Source organism: Musca autumnalis, unplaced genomic scaffold, assembly GCF_047663935.1.
Source record: "Musca autumnalis isolate F117 unplaced genomic scaffold, ASM4766393v1 scaffold_1, whole genome shotgun sequence".
Lineage (NCBI taxonomy): Eukaryota > Metazoa > Arthropoda > Insecta > Diptera > Muscidae > Musca > Musca autumnalis.
Window position 1 is genome coordinate 47,029,282 of NW_027411644.1, and position 17,313 is coordinate 47,046,594.

The window sequence follows — 17,313 nt, forward strand, 5'->3', positions numbered from 1 at the left end:
AAAGGACTGAAAACCGTAGGGAACCTATTATTCCACCATTCTGATTACTTAAATGGCATAAAAAGCGAAAAATTTGGAAATTATTTATTGATTATTGTGGTGCATGATTTTCAATGGTTGATTTAAAATGCCCATTTTTTGTTTTCCGGTAAAACTTTAGTATGACGGTACTGTAAACGGAATATTTTGGTGTGCCATCTCAAAGACAACTTTCCAGCCTACAAAACTGATTTTTTTTTTGAATTGTTAAAAAGTCTCAACTCGTTGTCAAGTTATCAACGTTTACATTTTTTATTTGAGGTTGCATCATTGAGGTGGCAGTCACTGTATACTGACATTGACATAGTTAAATGTATTGAGGTACAGCGATTGAGTTGGCTGGGTCATATCATAAGAATGAACGATGGCGTATACACATGAGTTTTCACATGTTTTCCCGAAATAGCGGTAATTTGCCACTTGATGTTCACAGTGGTCGCAAAACTTCTATACCAAAACTTGTCAACTTAGGTCCATGTTTTGGTAAAGCCCGCATATAACTCGAATTGATCACAAGACTCCTTCACGATATACGTTTTGGTATAGCCTGCATAAAACAGTACAATTAAGTTAAGTATTTTGAGGTACTTAACCACATTTGTTGTCCGAACTATGTTTTCACTCTGACATGTCCCCATATACAGGTTGCACCCGATTGAGAACAGATTAGGCCAAAATCCGTTTCAGACAATTTGGAGTCAATTTAGCAATGTCCGTCCATCTGGCTATCTGAGGCGAGCGATAACTCTCATACCGATCAATCGATTCGGTGCAAATTTTTGCCTTCTTAATATTTTGAAAAACGTAGTTTAAGTTTGAAGATGGGCTGTACCGTACCGCGAAATTTCCAAACTATTCTCTCAAATGGGGCACATGATAGCTCTCGAAGTCAGTAACCGATTTGGCCACCGTAATATTTCTATGAGACATACATAAGGTTCGAATATGAACTAAATTAGCTCATGAGCTCATGATAGCTCTCAAAGTCAGTAACCGATTTGGCCACCGTAATATTTCTATGAGACATAGATAAGGTTCGAATATGAACTAAATCAGCCCACTCCATAGGCTACCCCCACACAAAAATTCGGAGAAGTGCAGCTTAAGACATGCTCTCGAAGCCCTTTGTTTCTATTTTTAACATTTTGTATTCGCTGCCCCCATTACAACGGTAAAGGTTTTTCAGGGGCAAGTCCATATTTCCTGAGAAAATGGCCCGCACGTTCAAAAAACATTTACTACCACTAAGTTGTTGGTTGGATCGTACATCCTAATATGTTCACTAAACTTAGGGTAAGTTCAAAGATAGGTCATATTGGCCCAACCGTTTTAGTTGGAATGCACATCATAAAATTTCTTCCAAATGTACGTTAATCTCCCAGAGGGTAAATGTCGGACAACATCTTCCTATAACAACACAATGTTTAACCTTAAGTGCAGTTTAAGAGCATAGCTCCAAATCCTTCGCCGATCAACTAAAATGGCAGGTGGGCGCGATCAAAGATCCACTTTAAAAATGTAGTACCCATTTTTGGTCCATTGGTTCAGGCCAAAGTTCAGCACCTTTGCGTTTTAATAAGGCAAGCATTTATTAGGAACGTCCACAGTCGTTAAGATAAATACCCAATAAGTCTCGACATTTTATTGTCAAGCTTTTACTTCCAAATAAAGCCATTATTTGGATGAGGCACTAAATCGGATATCGCCCAGAAAATTGTGAACTAAAGTAACTACTTACAGCCTGTTCATGTATGTCGACCGAATGGCTTTTTGCGCTTCGGAAGTGGAAAATAAAATCATTTTCTGTTCATGTAAACGCCTTCGAAACGAAAATCTATGCGACCGACAAGCCATACGAAATAACACGTAAACGTAACGGTAGTGGCACGATAGTTTGCGACATACATGAACGCATTTTTAGACGGAAGTGAGTGACTGTTTTCCTTTCGTACAGGTTTCCGTGCGACATACATGAACAGGCGGTTAAATTCCTCTTTATTAAGTTAAGAGTACGGTGGCACAGAGTTAGTGTGTCCGACTACAAATCAGAGTGTTGTGTGTTAAAAAAAAACAGTGAACACTTGGTGGTGCACATGTAAACATTGAAACAACCCTTAATGTTCGTGTGCGTGGCCTAGTATGTACTGTGTTCGGCAAGAAAACAGAAGTTCGTGTGTTCAAATCCAGTAAGTGGCGAAATAAAATAAAAATATGAAGTGTGTTGAAATTGAAAACAAATTCCACCTAAACTCTTCAAAAAATAAAAAAAAATATTTTTTTAATCATATAGCTTATTTTTCTACTTCCAACGGCCGAAGAATAACTAGTTATTCTAGTGGTCATATATTCAGTGCGACATGCCCTTGTTAAAATAATGGGTTAGTAGGGGGATTTGCAAGTAGTTACGGCTACCAAAAATCCCTTACAAAACCCATTATTTTGGGAGGATTTTTTTGCTGGGCGGTTGTGTAGTCGATAATCGATTTGTCTATATACGTCTCAATTCACACAGGCTGAGCGTATATTTCTGATACTTTTTTACGTGCTATTTTTTGTAAATCACATATGTATGTCCCCAACTAAATGCATATAAATACTTACAACGCTGACTTAACTTTTACAAATTCCAAACATTAGTTTACTAATGTATTCCATACAGATTTCAAAAATGTGTTTCGTTTTGCTGCCTTTGTATCTGCTGCAACTTTTTCCTTTGCGGTCTGAGTTTTTTTTTTGTTTTGGGGAAATGATTTAGCACCAACATTTTTTCATTCCCAAAATTATTTTTTATTACTATCTCCGAAAAGTTTAGCATCCACTTTTGCTAAAGTGTGAACATTCACAATAAAAACAAACTTTTATTCTATGTTCTTCTTAAGCTGTCTCCTATTTAGCTAAATAATGTCTGATAACAATATGTCTGCTATCACAGAAAAGTAATTTTTGGCGAAAGAGTAAGCGAACCTGGGGAAAGCTACTTGTGGCAGTTGCATTATTATTGCAACAAAACTTTTGTAGGCCTTGATTTCTAAGGGAATGCAATGGGATTTGTAATGGAGATTTGGGAATATACGTTTGCTGGTGAAGATAAGGGAAGAACATTGGATAAGCAATGATGAAAGGAACAACTATTCCTGAAGGTACAGAATGTAGATTTATCTTAAATTAATGATGGTTGTCGAAATAAATCTATATAAATAAAAATCAAATGTCGTTCGTTGGTAATGGTATCAGTTGAGAACGGCTGGATCGTTCGATCGATCGACAATTCTTTCTGTAAAATGTGCGCCATAACCCGACTTTGGTTTTTGTGCAAAAAATATTTGGTCACTTTTTTCAATTTCAATTTTTCTACCAAAACTACTGAACCGATTTTTCTGAAATTAAATAGGCTAAAATAGGCTAAACATTTTGTTGAATTTCGGAATGGGCGGGGTACTTCCCCCATACCCAATTTCTTTAAAAATGCTACATCTATATAAATAAAAATCATATGTCGTTCGTTGGAAATGGCATCAGTTGAGAACGGCTGGACCGATTTCGATAACTCTTTCTGGAAAATGTGCGCCGACTTGGGTTTTTATGCAATTTTGGCTAAGCCCACTTTTACGCCCACTTTTTTCAATTTTTAATTTTTCTCATTTCTACAAAAACTACTGAACTACTTCCCTATACCCTATTTCTTTAAAAATGCTACATCTATATAAATAAAAATCAAATGTCGTTTGTTGGTAATGAATCAATTGGCTGGACCGACTTCGATCATTTTTTCTGTAAAATGTGCGCCAAAACCCGACTTGGGGTTTTATGTCTATGCTTATGTCTTTAAAAATCATATCTAATATATAAAAGACAATGTGTGTATGTTTGTATGTTCCGTATAGACTCAAAAACGGCTGAACCGATTTTCTTGAAAATTTCAGGAAATTTACAGGAAACACCCGTGGTGAAAATAGCATATTTTTTAAATTCGGAGAGGGCGGGGTTCCTCCCCCATGCCCTATTTTTATAAAATCCCTATTTTATCACGCCCACTTTTTAAATACGTTACATACCAAAAACTACTGAACCAATTTTCCTGAAAATTTCAGAGAATGTACAGGGAGGACCCGTGGTTAAAACAGGCTATACAGTGTGTTGAATTTCTGAGATAAAACCGCTATTTTAGCAAAAATTAAACGCGTAATTAAATTAATTCTTCCGAACAACCACCCTCTGAACCACCCCGTTCCGAACCACCCTGCTGCGGACTTGCACTCTCCGAACCACCCCGCTCCGAACTTCCACCCTCCGAACCACCCCGCTTCAAACTTCCACCTTACTGCGGGCTTCCACCCTCCGATTCACCATGTTTCGAACTTCGACCCTCCGAACCAACCCGCATTGAACTTTCACCCTCCGATCGACCCCGCTCGGAATTTCCACCCTCCGAACCACACCCTCCCCGCTCCGAACTTCTACATATCGAACCACTCTGCAACGAACCACCCTGCTCCGAACTACCACCCATCGATTCTCCGACCCTAGGTACTCATTTTGGGAACTTAAGACCCGACCACGCCCAATTTCTATCTGTGAAGCTTCTTAGCCGATTTTCCTACAAATTTCAGGGAATATACCGGGATAATCCTGGTGAAAATAGGCTGCATATATTTCCCCTGGTGCTTGGTGAAAATAAAGTATATATGTATTTTGTGGAATTTCGGCGGAGCGTGGTTTGAAAATTTATTCGATAGACAATGGTGGTTGTGTCTTCGACCCGAGGGACTTATTTGTGGCTTTAAGACCCGGCCACTCCCACTTTTTTAAATGTGTTATATCTTCAAAACTTCTATACCGATTTTCATGTAATTTTCAGATGATGTACAGGGATGGTCCTTGGTGGAAAAATTCTATAAATTTTGTTAAATTTCGGAGGTGTCGGTTATACCCTGCGTCCCATCTTTTTTAAATGTGCTATATATGTAAAATGTGCAAACCATAAGACCCGACCACTTCTACTTTGTTAAATATGTTACAAATCAATGGAAATACCAGATGTTATGCATAGCGAAGGTTTGGTCTTATTGGAAAGCAAGTATTTAAATTAGAAGGCAACATATTGATAGCTATAGATTCATCAGGTATATAAGATGTACATTATAAGAAGGTGGAAGGACGACACAGTTGGCCCTTAAGCCACTGAACATTCATGTGAATGAAGGGCACATATGCAATATTAAATATAAGTTATCACCTGGAACGAATTTACAATGGCACATAATAATTTAAGAAGCAATTCACCTTTAGATTTCAGACAAACACTTCCAGTTATACTATTCCAGCAGATGAAATAAATTCATGCCTCAACTCATCAGCTTTTTGGCGGTATGTTAAAATTACATATCGACACAAACAAATTTGGAGATTTTTTATTTATAATCACTCGCAGATCCCGACAAATTAGCGATGCAATAAAAATACAATGCCTGACTTAAGGTAACATAAAGCTGCTTCAAGGGCCAGCAACGCGGACCGGGTCGGCTAGTTTTTAATAAAAATTAGGCCGATAGCCCTAGTTGCTAGTGCTTTTTTATAATTTTTTATTATGATTTTTAATTGTAATAAATATTTCGAAAATAAAATAATATTAATTGTTTCGGTAACTTTTTTGTGTCGTTATTATAAAAAAGTGGAACAATATACACAAACAGCCATATGTTACTTGTTTATGCCGACGACATTGACATCATGGGTCGATCGGTAAAGGAAGTAACTGACACCTTTGCAAAAGTCGAAAGGGAATCTGCTAAAGTCGATGTGGCAGTAAACGGCGATAAAACCAAGTTAATGGTATCGACGGGTAATACGTCCACAGATATCGCACCATCTGTGAATGTTGGTACCTAAAATTTTGAGGTAGTAAAGGACTTAGTCTACCTGGGCACCACCATAAACACAACGGATGGTACCTTGGGCTGAGTTAGCAGTTTAGGAATAAAACTACATCTCGTCAAACAAAAGTAACTCTTTAAAAAACACTGATACTGCCCGTGCTAATGTATGGTTCCAAAGCATGGGTACTAAGCAGATAAGGCAGAGCTTGGTGTGTTCGAGAGAAAAGTTCGTCGAAAGTTCTACGGGCCAATCTGCGTTGACTGCGAATATCGACGTAGTATGAACAACGAGCTGTATCAACTATACAACGACATCAATTAAGTTGAACGAATCGAGATACAACGATTGCGATGGCTAGGCCATATCATAAGAATGAGTGATGATGAACCCGCTAAAAAGCATGGAGGTTCTCGCAGATCTGGAAGGCCAAAGCTTCGTTGGAACGAACAAGTGAAACGAGACATCAGAAAGCTACATATCCCAGCATGGGAAAAAAACAGAGAGAATTGGAGATCTTAAGTAATGGTGGAGGGAATAAAAATTCGTCCCGGCCAAACCAAACGCCTTTGCTATTTGTTTTGTTTATTAAAACCACAATGTAAATGCATTAAACATGGAAGCCCTTTCGTATATCATGTAATGTAATTCCATAATTAGTTAACAAGAAATCAAACCAATTAAATTCGAACAAAATCCTTCGGTTTGGTATATCAAGTACCCAATCACAGTCAATATTGTCATGCGCTTCAATTACTATGTGAATACTACAAAAATCTAATTAATAATAAAGTAATATTTTCTATGCTTCATGACAATCATTCATTGTTCTTGGTGTTGCTTTCATGACTCTTTAAAAATAACTTCTTCTACTCAATTAAGTAAATGTGTAATATTGGATTGTACGTCATTTCCCTAAGCAGTTACGCAAACATTTTCTTTTTAATTAACCTTGTTATTAGCAATTACCTCAACTACACGTTCAGAGCGATTACCTATTAAAACATTCCAAAATAAAAATGGCGTGAGGAAACTCGTTAAGAATTTACCTTAGGCAATATTAATAACACTTACAATGTCTTTTGTTACTGAAAAAATATTGGTTTGTAGCGTTTGAACATGCCTGCTATTCGGTTGAAATGTAAGAAAGAAGACCTATTAATATACACATGCCATAAGTTATTTGGTGTGGTATAATACATTGGAATGTGAGAAAAATTTCTACTGGGGTGGAGTGCAAAAGGATTGAAATAGAACATATTCTAGGGCTGAACAACAAAGTCGATGAGATTTTTTATCACTAACAGCAAATGAAATGATTAGAAGTAAATATAATATTAATTATCAATATAGTACATATACTTACTTACTTAGCTGGCCCATTACAGAACATTTGTTCAATAAGCCAAACAAAGGAAAGATCTCCAATTCTCTCTCTTTGTTGCTTCGTTTTTTCCACTTGTTCGTTCCATCGAAGCCTTGGTCTGCCAGTTCTGCGTGTACCGCCATATGAAACGTGTTTATACGCCTTTTTAGCGGGTTCATCATTGCTCATTCTTATGACATGGCCTAGCCAACGCAATCGTTGCATCCCGATACGTGTATTATTACTGATGTCGTTGTATAGCAGATACAGCTCGTGGTTCGTATGACTTCGATATTCACCGTAAACGCACATTGGTCCGTAGATCTTTTGAAGAATTTTTCTCTCAAACACACCGAACACTGACTTATCTGCTTGCGCAAGTACCCAGGCTTCGGAACCATACATTAGCACAGGTAGTATCAGTGTTTTGTAAAGCATTGTTTTTGTTTTTAAACTGCTTACTTAAGCCAAAGTAGCATCTGTAGGCCAACAAAATTCTTCTTCTAGGGCATTAGAGAGAGGAAAGGCACACAGTTGATTTTTCTTTAAAACGTTATAATTAATTATTTATTTATTATTAACAAAATACACTTCACACAACACTGTATTGAGCATTATTATGACGATGAATAGTTGGCAGCGGTTTTGGCACGGTAGCGGCCCGATGGGGGTTGATGGCAGAATAGTTAGTAGCGGCTTTGGCACGGCAGCGGCCCGATGAATGCTGATGGCAGAATAGTTGGCAGCGGCTTTGACACGGTAACGGTCCGATGAATGTTGGCCTGAAAGCACGGTTGTGTATTTTTCTGAAGCCAAGGGCACGGCAATCCCCCACTTGACTTCCAACACACACACTACACAAATATGTCTACAGCCAGGGGCACGGCAATCCCCCTCCTTACTCTGAACACACACACGTTCAACACGGTTGTGTATATGTCTGAAGCCAAGGGCACGGCAATCCCCCACTTGACTTCCAACACACACACTACACAAATATGTCTACAGCCAGGGGCACGGCAATCCCCCTCCTTACTCTGAACACACACACACGTTCAACAAATATGTCTGGGGCCAAGGGCACGGTACTCCCCCACTTGACTCCAAACACAAACACACAAATGTCTAAAGCCAGGGGCACGGCAATCCCCCTCCTGACTCTACACACACACACGTTCAACAAATATGTCTGGGGCCAAGGGCACGGCAATCCCCCACTTGACTCCAAACACACACATAAATGTCTAAAGCCAGGCACGGCAATCCCCCTCCTGACTCTAAACACACAACACAAACAACAACTAATTTCTGTTTCGCTGAGGACACGGCAATCCGCCACTCAACTCAACAGACTAATGCTACACTACTTCCACTTCGGCCCACGGGTACGGCAATCCCCCACATGAAACACCAGCCATCAACAGACGACTGGCCCGATGAATGCTGACGGTAGAATAGTTGGAACGGCAGCGGCCCGATGAATGCTGATGGCAGAATAGTTGGCAGCGGCTTTGACACGGTAACGGTCCGATGAATGTTGGCCTGAAAGCACGGTTGTGTATATGTCTGAAGCCAAGGGCACGGCAATCCCCCACTTGACTTCCAACACACACACTACACAAATATGTCTACAGCCAGGGGCACGGCAATCCCCCTCCTTACTCTGAACACACACACACGTTCAACAAATATGTCTGGGGCCAAGGGCACGGTACTCCCCCACTTGACTCCAAACACAAACACACAAATGTCTAAAGCCAGGGGCACGGCAATCCCCCTCCTGACTCTACACACACACACGTTCAACAAATATGTCTGGGGCCAAGGGCATGGCAATCCCCCACTTGACTCCAAACACACACACAAATGTATAAAGCCAGGCGCGGCAATCCCCCTCCTGACTCTAAACACACAACACAAACAACAACTAATTTCTGTTTCGCTGAGGACACGGCAATCCCCCACTCAACTCAACAGACTAATGCTACACTACTTCCACTTCGGCCCACGGGTACGGCAATCCCCCACATGAAACACCAGCCATCAACAGACGACTGTCCCGATTGTCTGTTTTCACGCTCCTTTTATACCCGATGGCAGTGGCGGGCCGTCATATCAACGCAGCTAGCACAGCTGATCGTACGCTGACGTTGTTCGCCCAGCTGATTGTATGGTGACGTCGTTTAATTTGGCTATTGACCTTAGGGTTACCGATAGATGTTTTGCTGTAGGTTAGTTCCTATCATCTGCCACTAGGTGATCATTTTGTCCGTTAATTTAAATTGCTTATTTATTTGAATATAAATACGAAATAAATAAAAGATCTTGTAATCAAAAACGAGGCAACGACTTTAGATCGTTACAATGTTGTTTGTTGTGGTGGAAAAACCACCACATTGGAATCCCTGACGTCGACACCATCAACTTTGTCTTTTACGACGTTTACTGCCAGACCCACTTTTGCTGATTCTCCTTCGACCTTCTTAAAGGTATCAGTTACTTCCTTTACTGATCGTCCCACGATGTCAATGTCATCAGCATGTGCAAGTAACATGTGGCCGTCGCTGTATATTGTGCCATTTATTTTGACATTTGCATCTCGTATAACCTTTTCCAGCAGGATGTTGAACAGGTCACACCTTTTTTGGTACTGAATTGTTCGAAGAGGTTTTTTCCTATTTTAACTGAGGACGAGTGAGCTTTGTGGAGATACTAAATTCAGACATGGCTTGGAATACCTTTGGGCGTAGGGGCTGTCGAAAGCTGCCTTATAATCGGCAAAGAGGTGGTAGGTGTCGATCTGCATCTCTTAGATCTTCTCCAGGATTTTCCGCAGGGTAAATATCTGGTCAATGATGGACTTGCCAGGTCTAAAGCCGCACTGGTATGGACCAATTATTTTATTGACCATAGGCTTTAGTCGTTCGCATAATATCCCTGGCACTATCTTGTAGGCAACAGGGAGAAGACTTATGACTCTATAGTTAGAGCATACAGTCGTGTCTCGTTTCTTGTGGACGGGACACCGGATACTCAGGTTCCAACCATCGGGTAAGCGTTCTTCCTGCCAGATGGTGCTAACTAGCTGATGCATACACCTCATCAGCGTGCCGCCTCTAGTTTTGACCAGCTCGGCTGGTAAGCCATCGGCTTTGACTGCCTTATTATTCTTCTGCCGGTTTATTACTTCATCTTGGCTGGTATACATTTAATACCATCTTCTGGGATTGGATCTGAGGTATCTTCGTCGTCTTCGTTACTACTGGATACCAACATTTTGGAAAAATGCTATTTCCATATCCTGTGTACACTATCTGTATCAGTTACCATATTACTCTACAGGAGGATGTGCCTGTAGCAAAGCCATCAGTTTGATGTTTTACTCTTTGGTAGAACTTTCGAACTTCATTCTGGTTCCTGTACATCTCGATTTTTTTTCACACTCTCGCTTTTCCATTTGTCTCTTTTTTGTGCGGAAAAGACATTTCTCCCCTCTCCTTTTCTCCCGATACCTCTCTCGTGCACTACGCGTTGATACTGATTATAGAGTAGCCCTATATGCCGCATTTTTCTCTTTGGTACCAGCACGACACTCCTGATCATACCATGGATTCCTCGGTGGAGGTATCCAAGTATTGATTTTGCGGCTGTTTGCATGGATTGGGCAATACTTTGTCATTGTGCTGATATGTTATCGGGACGAGGATTGCTTTGATTAAGCAATTGGGCCAATTGAGTGGAATATGCTGTGACTAACTGTTGCGATTGCAGCTTACCGATGTCTAACTTTCGTGTTGTGTCTGTTCGTACTTCATTCGCTACGTTTAACCGGGTACGTACCTTTGCTGCAACAAGGTAGTGGTCCGAGTCTATGTTTGCTCCTCGGAACAAACGTACATCGAACACGCTCGATGAATGTCTCCCATCAACCACAACGTGACCAATTTGACTTCTTGTTTTCTGATCCCGAGACAGCCCTTATGAATATCGAGATGCTTAAATCTGGTGCTGCTAACTACCACCGTTTTTGCCGCAGCAAAGTCTATCAGCCTCCTTCCGTTGTCAGATGTTTCACTGTGGAGACTGAATTTCCCGACTGTTGGGCCAAAGATATTCTTCTTTCTTCTTATATTGACATTAATTTTGCTTTTATCAGTATTGCAGCAAGTCTTTCATTCACTGGGGTGAAGCTGGAGACCAGATGTTTTAACCTCCGACCAACTACAAAACCGCAACCAAATTCATGGCAGCTACAATACAGTGCGTCACCTTTAGGTGTTGCTGTGACGTTTTTACCAATCCATCGTATTTTCTGTATGGCAGTTATATCGGCCTTGTACTTTTCAAGAACATCTGCCAGCGCGTAAACTGCACCTTCTCTATAAAGAGGTCGAATATTCCAGGTGTCCTTAAAACGATTGCGGGGGTCGTCAACTGTAGAGGGGTTTGTTTTTCTTTTCTTTCTTTTTTTATAGTTTTTAAGTTTTTAATGTTCTTATGGGTGAACGCGCGGCACATGTTAGCTCACTACCTTTAACGCGTGTTAAAGGTAGCTCCCCAGGAGACACAACGTGGAGGTGTCCACTTGAGATGAAAGAGGGACCAAGATAAATCCTGGGCTTTGCCATGTTAAAGCCGATCAGGACCGTTTCTTGGTATCTTTCATCCCATACGTCACCCATCAATATACATATACATTTATGCATTTAAGTTAACAATCTTTCATTTGATTTGGGATACTGAAAAACGCATATGAGGTTCAAAAGTGTTAATTATGCTTTTTAATTCCCGATCCATCCTATTCAATTTAATTTGTTCATTAAGTTGGCACGTGAAATGCTACGACAGTGCATACAATACGAATGTAGATAAAAACCTCAACCAGTGGATAAAAGCGAATGAGCATTTCCCGTAGAGTCTAACTCTCATTGTGTGGTAAATAGAGTTACATATTTCACTGGAAATGTCGTAACATATATGCCTGATAATACACACGCAGATACCCATTGTGTTTTCCAAATGTATAGACTAGTTCTCTGAAACTGTTTTTGCATTTTTTCTTCCTTGTTCCGCTTTTTTGCCTCAAAGCACGTTTTCCAAGACCACACATAACAAATAAAACCATTTTCGCATAAATCCTTTGGTTAGCACACACAAAAAGAATAAACAAAACGAGCGACCAAAATATGTAAAAGGGCGACATGTTTGGTAAGCCAACGAAGGAACTAACATTTGTTGCTGTTGTTGTTGGTGATGCTGTGCGCTGAAGGCATACACACGGACATGAGTATATTTACGAATTATGTAGATATTCAGTTAGCTTCTGTGGTGACATTTTTTGTTTGTTTCCTGAATTTTGGGTAAATTATGTTCCTACGTATATCATACCATTGTCTTAGCGGTATGTGTGTATACGAATGCTTTTGAGAAGGATTCGTTTTTCTGCCTTGCAGTTATACGAATACAAAGAATATGCTAGAAAATGTCTAAGTTGTAAGAAAACTTTCATATTGAATATTCATTCTTAATAGAATTAGGGGAGTAAACAAAGGGAGGTTCATATATTACGGAAATAAAACAGAGAAAGTAATAAAACATTACATCTGAGAAAATATCCCACCATACCATTGCTATCGAACACGATATCGTTTTCGAATGTTTTGAATGTTTTGCTGATATTTTCTTCGAAAACGACACACGAGAATGATTTGAAAACGATTCATTCTTCGCTCAATTTGTGGCAGAAAATATTCGATTTCGAATATCGGTAATACTATTATTATCGAATAATTGACGATAGTTTTTACGATATTGGTGAAAAACATTTTTGGAGTAGTTTCGTGATGTTTTTTTTTATGTACCATTTTCCTTTTTCGTATTTATTTCTTTGTTATGTTTGCGGTACTGTTGATAAACATCGTTGTCTTGTTTTTGGTAACCTACACATACATATGGGCATATTTGTAGAAACTTAACTTATGTTGAAGCGCATGTTTGGTGTATTGTAACACGCGAACTGTTGTACATCAACACAAACTCTGAACGTATATCGGTTAAATGAACTGTTTTAGCACGATTCACCGAAGGATTTTGTAAATTAATTATTTGTGCGGAAGCTGTGACCACATTAATGTAAAACAAGTAAGGAAAGCGTTAAGTTCGGCCGGGCCGAACTTTTTATAGCCTCCACCACGAACTGTATTGAAGTGAATAGGAACAAATAGTTTTATTTCGTTTATAAAAGTACAAAACTCTTCCTTTTATTGCAGGAGTAGTACATATATTTCAACTGATAATACTCCCCTCAAAACAGTTAATGTGGGGCGACAGTTTTGTTCTTTCCAAAACATGGGCCAATATTTACAATTTTCCGAATTGAACGAAATACATAAAATTGGGCAAAACCGACTAGACCTAAACGTGGAAATGCTGGATTTGGATAGTTAACAACATCGGGAGCGCCGTTTTATGGAGGCTGTATAAAACGTTAACCTGTACCGATAAATTTATGGAGGAAAGTTTCGTAACTCCAGCGAAGACTAAATAGCAATTTCAGTTATTCCCATTGAATATTGTGGCTAAAACTTTTAAAATACCGAAAATTGGGAGGGATCTTTCTATGGGGGGTATATAAAAACATAGAACAATACCGGAAATTTTCAGGTGGGAAGTTTAATACCTCCAACGGAGATTAAATATTAAATTTCATCCATTCATTGATGACACAAGCTTAAAATACCGAAAATCGGAGAGTACACCTCTATGGGGTTATTTGAAGAAAAGGGCTTATACACCCATGGCAATTTAAATACTAAACTCAGTCATATCGGTGGTATATTGAGGCCACAACTTTCAAAATACAGTAAATCGGAAGGTACGGTCCAATGGGGGTATTTGAGGACGTCGACCTATACCGGAACATTTCGGCTGGAATGCTTCATACATCTATCAAAAACTCAATACCAAATATCAGGTATTTTGGTGGAGAACGAGCTACATGTAGAAATCGGGAGGTACCGTTCATGGGGGATATACGAAGACATGGACCTATACCGACAAACTTCAGGTGGAAAGTTTTATACCCTCAACGAAGACTAAGTACCATCTTGCAGCCATTTCCATGTTATAATGAGGCTAAATCCTTCAATATACCGAAAATTGGGATTTACCGTTCTACGGGGGTACCCCCCCAAAACATGCACGTATACCGAACAATTTCTAAGGGAAATTTTTGTAGCCCGGAAAAAGACTAATTACCAAATTTCAGCCACTTCGGTGGAATAATGAGGCCAAAAACCTTCAAAATACCGAAAATCGGGCGATTCCGTTCTATGGGAGCTATATGAAGACGTTGACCTATACCGACTAATTTCAGGTGGAAAGTTTTATAGCCACAACAAAGACTATGTACCAAATTTTAGCCATTTCGGTGTTATAATGAGGATAAACCCTTCAAAATTGGAAGTATAGTATAGCTAAAACCATCAAAAATACCGAAAATTGGGAGAAATCGTCCTATAGGGACTATATGACGGCGTGTGACCTATACCGACAAATTTCATATGGAATGTTTTATACCCAAAGTGAAGACCACCAAATTTCAGCCATTTCGGTGGAATATTAAGGCCACAACCTTCAAAATACCGAAAATCGGGAGGTACCGTTCTATGGGGGCTATATGAAGGCGTAGACCTATACCTACAAATTTCATATGGAATATTTTGTACCCCAAATGAAGACTAACCACCAAATTTCAGCCATTCCGGTAGAATATTGAGGCCACAGCCTTCAAAATACCGAAAATCGGGAGGTACCGTCTTATGGGGGCTATATGAAGGCGTGGACCTATACCTACAAATTTCCGGGGGAAGGTTTTCTACACCCAGCGAAGACAAAATACCAAATTTCAGCCATTTCTCTGCGATAATGAGGCTAAAACCTTCAAAATACCGAAACTCCTATGGGGTCTATATCAAAACCTTGACCTATATAAACATTTTATGGTAGAAATATTTCTTAGATTGTGGAAACACAAAATAGAAACATACAAATGATTCTGTGGTCAAATGGGACTAATACATTCAAAATATCTTAAATTGACGCGTACTATATATGGGGCGTTATATGGGGGCTCTACCAAAACGTGGACCTATATAAACAAACTTTGGTAGAAATGTTTTTAGCCTCTGGAGCCACAAAATACCAAATTACAACCAATTCGTTGCTCAAATGGGACTAATATGGGGCGTTATATGGGGGCTATACCAAAACGTGGACCTATGTAATGAGGCTAAAACCTTCAAAATACCGAAACTCCTATGGGGTCTATATCAATACCTTGACCTATATAAACATTTTATGGTAGAAATATTTCTTAGATTGTGGAAACACAAAATAGAAACATACAAATGATTCTGTGGTCAAATGGGACTAATACATTCAAAATATCTTAAATTGACGCGTACTATATATGGGGCGTTATATGGGGGCTCTACCAAAACGTGGACCTATATAAACAAACTTTGGTAGAAATGTTTTTAGCCTCTGGAGCCACAAAATACCAAATTACAACCAATTCGTTGCTCAAATGGGACTAATATGGGGCGTTATATGGGGGCTATACCAAAACGTGGACCTATGTAAACATTTTATGGTAGACATGTTTCTTAGCTTCTTGAAACGCAAAATGCAAAGTTACAACCGACTCTGTGGTCAAATGGGACTAATACATTCAAAATATCTTAAAATGACGCGTACTATATGTGGGGCCTTATATGGGGGCTATACCAAAACGTGGACCTATATAAACAAAATATATAGAAATATTTTTTAGCCTCTGGAGACACAAAATACCAAATTACAACCAATTCGGTGGTCAAATGGGACAATTATCCTAAAATTTCCTTAAAACGACGACGCGTCACTTTGTATGGGGGCTATACGAAAACGTGGACCTACATAGCCCGCTTTCAATACCAAAAGTCCTACATACATATAATAGGATTTACCAAAATTTCATCCACCTACTTCATTTAATCCGTTCGGAAGCTAGAGTGATTTCCACAGACGGACAGGCGGACGGACATGGCTATATCGATGTAGAATTGCACGCTGATCAAGAATATATATAGTTTGTGGGGTCTACAATGATTATTTCGAGTAGTTACAGACGGAATGACAAACTTAATATACCCCCATCCTATGGTGAGTTCATAAAAACTGTAAAATGAATAGAAATTATAAAAGATATATTTTAATTTCAAACTTTCATAGGGCAAGAATCTAGGCCCTTGTCTTGTTGCTCAGATATATATTAGGTAAAATAAATAAAAAAATTGCGTTTTTTGTTATTGTCAGATTGTCTAATATTTTTATCCAACAGGATTCATTTAAATATTCGAAACGCCATTCAGAGAGAAAATATATCCTGAGTGGCTTCTTGCAGAAAAAAATCAGGATTTATCCTGGGCCCACCTTCACCATGCGTATGGAAAAGCTGGAAGTTGAGTATCCACATTCGTTAAAAAAACCCCGAATATGGCATCTCTGTTTTGAGCACGTATGAAAACATTATTAACTTGTATGGATGTGAATGAATACTTATTTCACATGATTCTTTTTACGACAAATAAATTCTGAAATGAGTTTTAAAGGACGAAAAAAAAAATAAGAAAAAATAAAATAAATCAATGTTAAAAGGAAAAGTATTTCATGACTTCAAATAGTAAAGAAAGAGAAAACGAAAAATAATGCTGCAAAAAAGGACAAATGAAACTTTGAATTTTTGGTTTATTTGTTCATCTTTTCGCTCTATATTTACTTTTACCTCTTTAGCAATCAGCCAGGCTTGTAGTAAGACCATCAACATACTACGAATGAGTCTTACAATACATCTTTACCTTCCCAAGCATCCCTCCCTTCACATTTCCGTTTAAGTTCATTTCACTATATGCTTTTATTTGTTTTCGTTTTCTTTTTGTATAACAGCCATTTGGTGGCCTCCTTAAGTTGCATGTCGGTACATGTTATGGGTT